General features: G+C 40.8%; 1 long non-coding RNA gene across 1 annotated transcript; it reads right to left on the reverse strand.

Moving 5' to 3' along the window:
- Nucleotides 1–263: 263 nt before the first annotated feature.
- Nucleotides 264–7,706, reverse strand: LOC137230202 (uncharacterized). The gene is made up of 2 exons (XR_010946040.1): nt 7,238–7,706; nt 264–501 (listed from the first exon to the last, which is right to left on the reverse strand). It is a non-coding gene; the product is annotated as an uncharacterized lncRNA (long non-coding RNA).
- Nucleotides 7,707–7,745: the final 39 nt, after the last annotated feature.

Consider the following 7,745-nt stretch of genomic DNA (forward strand, 5'->3'; position numbering starts at 1 on the left):
ATTTGTTTACTCAGCTGCCTGCGGTCTCTTAGTTGTGGCATGCGAACTCTTAGTTGCAGCATGCATGTGGGATCTAGTTCCCCGACCAGGGATCGAACCCAGGCCCCCTGCATTGGGAGCTCGGAGTCTTACCCACTGGACCACCAGGGAAGTCTCCCAACTGCCTTTCCTAACTAGAATGATTTCAACCACAGTCCACAGGAGGAAAAACAAAATTCAAACAAAACACAGTTACTGCTTCATACAAATAAGAAGTCCAGATGTAGGGCAGCTCCAAGACTGCTTAATTTATTTAGCAGCTCACTGGCATCATCAAAGATTCAGGCCTTATCATCTTCCATCTCTGTCACCTTCGGTGCCAACTTTGTCCTCAAAGTGAACTCTGCTCTGTTAGTTGTACGGCTGTAGCAGACCCAGGCAACCACCAGATCCAACAACACCCAGTGAAAGAACATCTGTTCCTATGTGTCTTTTATTCTTCTTCTTCTTTTTAAAAATAACCTTTTTAAAAATAATAACCTTTTTATTTTGGAATAATTTTTCATTTACAGAAAAGTTAATATGACAGAGTTCCCATATACCCCTCACTCAGTTTCGGTTTCCCCTAATGCTATCATACATCACAACCAACAAAACATTGGTACATTGCTATGAACTGAACTCCAGACTTCATTGGAATTTCACCAGTTTTCCCTTTAATGTCCTTTTTCTATACCAGGATCCAATCCAGACATCACATTGCTTTTCGCTGTCATGTCTCTTTGGTATCCTCTGGTCTGTGATGATTTCCCAGTCTTTCCTTATTTTTCATGATTTTGACAGTTTTGAAGAGCACCGGTTAGGTATTTTGTAGAATAGTCCTCAAATTGGGCTTATGATTTGATTGGTGTTATGGGTTTTTGGAAAGAATGTCACAGAGGCCAAATGCCCTTCTCATCGTATTGTATCAGGAGCCCTTGTCTGCATGACATCACCGGTGATGGCTAGGAAAGCCTTTCCGAAAGCCCTGGAAAGGATTTCCCCTCATGCCTTTTACTATTGTAAAACAATACAGGTTTATTATAGAAAATTAGAGAATCAGCTAAGCAAAAATAAGGAAATAAAAACACAATATTGCTATCACCAGAGATGATCATAGTTAACAAATTACTTTTAATCTTTTCAGATCTTTTTCTTTTTTAAAAAATGAATTTTCGTTAAATGAGGTCATATTGTATACATTGCTTTACAACCTACTTTTATTAACAGTCCTCACCTTTCATATAAGTTTTTATTTTTGAATTATATAAATAGAATATTCAAAACATAGTATTAAATTGTAAAACAAAGACATAATTCAATCTACCAGCATTTAAAAATCTGCATATTAAAAGATCACACCTTCTCTCAGAAAAATTAACAATAACAACAAAAATAAACTGCACTAAGACATGCCTTCATAAAGGTATTGAAATTCAAGGTGAAATTAAGGCATCCAGGCAAAAAGATTAAAATCTTTAACATGCATATAGTGAAGGAATGTATTTTCCATGATCCTTTTTTTTAAAAAAATTTATTTAGTTATTAATTTTTGGCTGTGTTGGGTCTTTGTTGCTGTGCGCGGGCTTTCTCTAGTTGCGGTGAGCAGGGGCTACTCTTTGTTGTGGTGCGTGGGCTTCTCACTGCGGTGGCTTCTCTTGTTGCGGAGCACCGGCTCTAGGCGCACGGGCTTCAGTAGTTGTGGCTCACAGGCTCTAGAGCACAGGCTCAGTAGTTGTGGCTCTTGGGCTTAGTTGCTCCATGGCATGTGGGATTTTCCCGGACCAGGAACCCGTGTCCCCTGCATTGGCAGGCAGATTCTTTTTTTTTTTCTTTTTTTAAAAAAATTTATTTATTTATTTATTTGTTTGTTTTTATTTTTGGCTGTGTTGGGTCTTCGTTGCTGTGCGCGGGACCCCTCTAGTTGTGGCGAGCGGGGGCCACCCTTCGCTGCAGTGCGCGGACTTCCCATTGTCATGGCTTCTTTTGTTGCAGAGCACGGGCTCTAGGCGCGCGGGCCTCAGCAGTTGTGGTGCACGGTCTCAGTTGCTCCGCGGCATGTGGGATCTTCCCGGGCCAGGGCTCGAACCCATGTCCCCTGCATTGGCAGGCAGATTCTTAACCACTGAGTCACCAGGGAAGCCCGGCAGGCGGATTCTTAACCACTGCACCACCAGGGAAGTACCCTATGATCCTTTTTTTAAAAATCTACTAGAAAATGAACTTTAGTCAACCGAGGGATGAATGGAGACAACCTCACCAAAAGGACTCATAGAGAATATGAAAGCCATTTTATTTTATTCTAATCTTAGGACTTTTAAAAATGTGAATGTCTTGGGCTTCCCTGGTGGCGCAGGGGTTGGGGGTCCGCCTGCCAATGCGGAGGATGCGGGTTCGTGCCCCTGTCCGGGAAAATCCCACATGCCGCGGAGCGGCTGGGCCCGTGAGCCATGGCCGCTGAGCCTGCGCGTCCGGAGCCTGTGCTCTGCAGCGGGAGGGGCCACAGCAGTGAGAGGCCCGCGTACCGCAAAAAAAAAAAAAAAGTGAATGTCTTTTATTATAAAATGGAATGAAAATATCAACCTAGCAATATGTTTTTTGGCCAGGTGGCTTGTAGGATCTTAGTTCCCCAACCAGGGACTGAACCCACACCCTCCGCAGTGAAAGTGCAGAGTCCTAACCACTGGACTGCCAAGGAATTCCCAAACCTGCAATATGTTAATTACACTTATAATAATAGTTGAGAAAGAGGAGTAAAGGTGAAAAGTAGTGTGAGTGTCATGATGCTGATTTCATAAAAAGATATGTAAAGTTGATAAATCAAGTAATAAGTATATTTAAAGTTATAAATATGAACACTTAGACATACCATGTGTGAACACTGTGAAATACAAGAATACAATTAACTGGAACCTGGAAGGCAGGAAGATGATGGAGATAGGGAAGGGAAAGAAGTGAATAAAAATTTATTTCAACAGTGCTCAGAGTATGGACTGAATAGATACTGCCTAATAAAGAGAGAATAAGGTATATAAGTTGTGGTCACCGAAATAGCCACTATATATACAACAGAAACCTTTCAAATATACCTACACACACTCAAAAAGAAATAGTTCATATCATAAAATTTTATTTTTAAGCTATCAACAAAAAACTATTTTTAAAGTTGTAAACACTTTTTTTAATGTTGGAAAAAAATTTTAAAGCATAATGACAAAACTATGACCAAAAGTATTTGTCATATCAAGATATGTAAATTGGCTGAATTCATCTATTAAAAGAAAATTTCAATCCCTGAACCTGATCAGCAGTTGGTTGAATCCACGGATGCGGACCCCATGGACACAGTGGAATGACTAGATTTTCAGGTTTGAATCACAAAACAAAACCCACCAAGTATATGGCATATAAAACAGACACCTAAAATGAAGTAACCAAGAAAGATTAAAAATGAAAGAAAGGGGGAATTCCCTGACAGTCCGGTGGTTAGGACTCGGTGGGTGCGGACAAAAGAAAAAAAGAGAGAAAGATAGAAAGAGCAGACAAGGACTAAGTAAATGCACACAGAAGGATATAAAGGACTATAGTCTAAGCATGAGATAAGGTAGAATTCAAGGCCAAAAGCATTTAACAAGACAAACTATCCGAAAGGGTGCAATATACAATGAAGCTCTAGTAGTTAACCAATTCTCTATACCAAATAACATGGTATCAACAATTATAAAGAGAAGACTACTGGAAATGCAAGAAGAATTAGACAGATACACATTAATATTGCAGATTTTATTTCACTTTTCTTTGATCAAGTGGACAAAAACTAAAATACACACACACATACACACACAAAACATTTAAACCTGAAAAGAAAAATGTCCTTTGTTAATGCTCATGGAACACCCAAAAATCACTCATATATTAAGTCACAAAGCAAATAAATCAATTTATAGATAAAATTTCAAAAAGTATAAATAGAAAAGTCAACATTCTCTGAACACAAAACAATAAAACTAGTAATGAATACTATCCGGGAGGTAAAACGAAAACTGCCACTAAGATAACAAAAAGTTCTCTCAAACAAATCTTTGGTCAAAGAAGAAATCAAACCCAAAATTCCTAACTATTGAAGAACATATTAGAAGCTGTGAGCTAAAGCAGTGCTCAAAAGGAAATTCATACTTAAATGCTTGGTGGGGACGGGGGGACTCTTGCAGGCAGCACGGATTTGATCCCTTCGTTGGGGAACTAAGATCCTGCATGTTGCCCAGTGCAGCCGAAAAAAAAAGGATGATGTCCAATGCTTATGGTAATGAATACGAAAGGGTAACAATGAAAGAAGTAAGCCTCTATAGCAGGCGGAATTCTAAAGGTCTCCCCCAAGATTCCTGTCTGCTGCTTATTTAATCAAAACACTAATCTAGGTACTGCTATGAAAGGGTTTTGCAGATGGAATTAAGGTTATTAATCAGCTGACATTAAAATAGGGAGATTATTCTGGATTATCCAGGTAGGTCAGGTGTAATGACATGAAATCTTAAAAGCAGAAGAGGGAAGTAGAAGACTTCATCAGAGAGATGGGGTAGAAGAAGAGGCAGGAGAGATTAGCAGGCAGGAGATCAGAGAAATTTGAAGCATGAGAAAGACTGGACCCACCACTGCCAGCTTATGAAGATGAAGTCAGGGAACTGTTAGCAGAGTCTCCAGAAGCTGAGAAAAGTGGCCAGCAGACAACAAGGAAATGTGAACCTCAGTCCTATGACTATGTGGAACTGAACTTGAATTCTGCCAACAACCTGAATGAGCCTGGAAGTAACTTCTCGCCCAAAGCTTCTAGTGGGCCAATGCCTTGATTTCAACCTTGGGGGACTCAGAGCTGGATATCAGCCACTCCTACTGGACTTCTGACCTGCAGAACTGTCAGATAATAAACTTGTATCTTTTTAAGCCACTAAATTTGTGGCAATTTATTATGGCAGCAATAGAAAACGAACACAGCATCTAACTTAAGAAGTTAGAACATGAGTGAAGTAAGTCAGACAAAGACAAATATCATATGATATCGCTTATATGTGGAATCTAAAAACATGGTACAAATGAACCTATTTACAAAACAGAAATAGAGTCACAGACGTAGAAAACAAACTTATGGTTACCAAGGGGGAAAGGCGAGGAAGGATAAATTGGGAGATTGGGATTGACATATACACACTACTATATATAAAATAGATAAGAACCTAGGGAATTCCCTGGTGGTGCAGTGGTTAAGAATCCTCCTGCCAAAGCAGGGGACACAGGTTCAATCCCTGGTCCAGGAAGATCACACGTGCCGCGGAGCAACTACACCCATGCACCACAACTACTGAGCCCGCGCTCTACAGCCCAAGAGCCACGACTATTGAGCCCTCATGCCACAACTACTGAAGTCCGCGTGCCTAGAGCCCGTGCTCTGCAACAAGAGAAGCCACGACAATAAGAAGCACGCACACCGCAACAGAGTAGCCCCCGCTCGCCGCAACTAGAGAAAGCCCACACACAACAATGAAGACCCAACGCTGCCAAAAATAAATAAATAAAATAAATTTCAAATAGATAAGAACCTACTGTATAGCACAGGGAACTCTACTCAATACTCTGTAATGACCTATATGGGGATAGAATCTACGAAGAGTAGATATAGGTATATGTATAACTGATTCACTTTGCTGTACAGCAGAAACTAACAACATTGTAAATCAACTATACTCCAATAAAAATTAATTTAAAAAAAAAGAAGTTAGGGGCTTCCCTGGTGGCGCAGTGTTTGAGAGTCTGCCTGCCGATGCAGGGGACACGGGTTCATGCCCTGGTCCGGGAAGATCCCACATGCCGCGGAGCGGCTGGGCCCGTGAGCCATGGCCGCTGAGCCAGCGCGTCTGGAGCCTGTGCTCCGCAACGGGAGAGGCCACAACAGTGAGAGGCCCGCATACCGCAATAAATAAACAAATAAATAAATAGATAAATAAATAAGCTACAAGGATATATTGTACAACACAGGGAATATAGCCAATATTTTATAATAACTATAGAGTATAACCTTTAAAAATTGTGAATCACTATGTTGTACACTTGTAACATATAATATTGTACATAAACTACACTTCAAAAAAAAAAATCAGGGACTTCCCTGGTGGCACAGTGATTAAGAATCCGCCTGCCAAGGCAGGGGACACGGGTTTGATACCTGGTCTGGGAAGATTCCACATGCCTCAGAGCAACTAAGCCTGTGTGCCACAACTACTGAGCCTGCGCTCTAGAGCCCACAAGCCACAACTACTGAAGCCCGCGCACCCTGGATCCCATGCTCCGCAACAAGGGAAGCCAACGCAATGAGAAGCACGTGCACCACAACAAAGAGTAGCTGCCACTCTCCGCAACTAGAGGAAGCCCGTGCACAGCAATCAAGACCCAATGCCGCCAAAAATTAATTAATTTTTTAAAAATAAGAAAAAAATGTCCCCTTGCTAAATGGTCTCTATGGTTAAATATCAAAATTTCTGGATTTAGTTAGAATCAACTTTTAAGTTTCTTTTAACTCTAAAAGCTACAATTTGGTATTATATTTCCATGTGCCAAGCTGGGTAGGCATGTCATTTCATTCAATTCTCACAACAACAGTATGAAGTAGACATTACTATACTCATTTGTTTAAGGTTCAAAGAAGTCGTAGTTAATAATTGGTAGAGGTGAAATTTGGACCAGGTCAATTAGACTCCAAAGTCCAGGCTCCCTCCTGCTCTGTAAACTGCCTCTCTAGCACCATGCTGAGTCCAGGACAATATTAATTAAAACTAACATTTGTATTTCAATATACAGTTTTTAAAAATCTTATCAATTTATCAATTTCACTTAACGCTCAATAATAACCCTGAGAGGCAGGTAGTAGTGTAATCCTTAGATTTAGATACAAAAATTGAAAACTGAAGAAGAAAAAATGACTTCTGAATCATTTTGATACAAAAGAGAGCCAAGATTGAACTGCAAGTCTCCACTCTCAGTTTATTCTCTGCACCAGGCTCTGCCTAAGCGTTGATATAGAATGTGTGAGCTGGGACTGAAGGGTTGAAGACAGTGCCATTTTCTTTTTGCCTCTAATAACCTGTAGCCTGGTAATCACTTAAGTAATTTTTCATTTATGCAATAAATATTTATTGAGCACTTAGTATGTGCCAGGCACTGAACATACACGGAACAAAGGCTGTCCCGGCTCCTGGATTCACGGGGTTTACATTCTGGTGGAGGAAACAAAAAGATAAATTTCAGACAATGATAAGTGTTGCAAGACTATGGAGTAGGAAATAAAGGGGAGGTAAGTTTAAATAGACGTCAGAGAAGGCGTTTCTGAGAAGTTAACATTAACTGAATGAATGAGTACATGTATAGCAACCCCCGATGGATTCATTTTTCAAACTTATCTAGTTTTGCTGGCCATTAGATTGTTTATGATTCTGATGGTGAATACTCTTTGGAGCTTATGTTGCTGATGCCAAAAGGGCAAGGGCAGAAGCGAAGAACATGGACGAATCCTTTCCAATTCATTTCACTCCTGTGACCTTGCCTTTGCCGTCAGGGTCACTCCCCACCGCCACGCCCATTCTTCTGCCCCCGGATGCTTCTAGCCTGCGCAAGCGCAGGAGAAACTGCTGTTCCTAGTGGAGGGCGCGGATTCCACCCCAAAACGCATGCGCCCCGGG

This window comes from Pseudorca crassidens, chromosome 9 (genome assembly GCF_039906515.1).
Source record: "Pseudorca crassidens isolate mPseCra1 chromosome 9, mPseCra1.hap1, whole genome shotgun sequence".
Lineage (NCBI taxonomy): Eukaryota > Metazoa > Chordata > Mammalia > Artiodactyla > Delphinidae > Pseudorca > Pseudorca crassidens.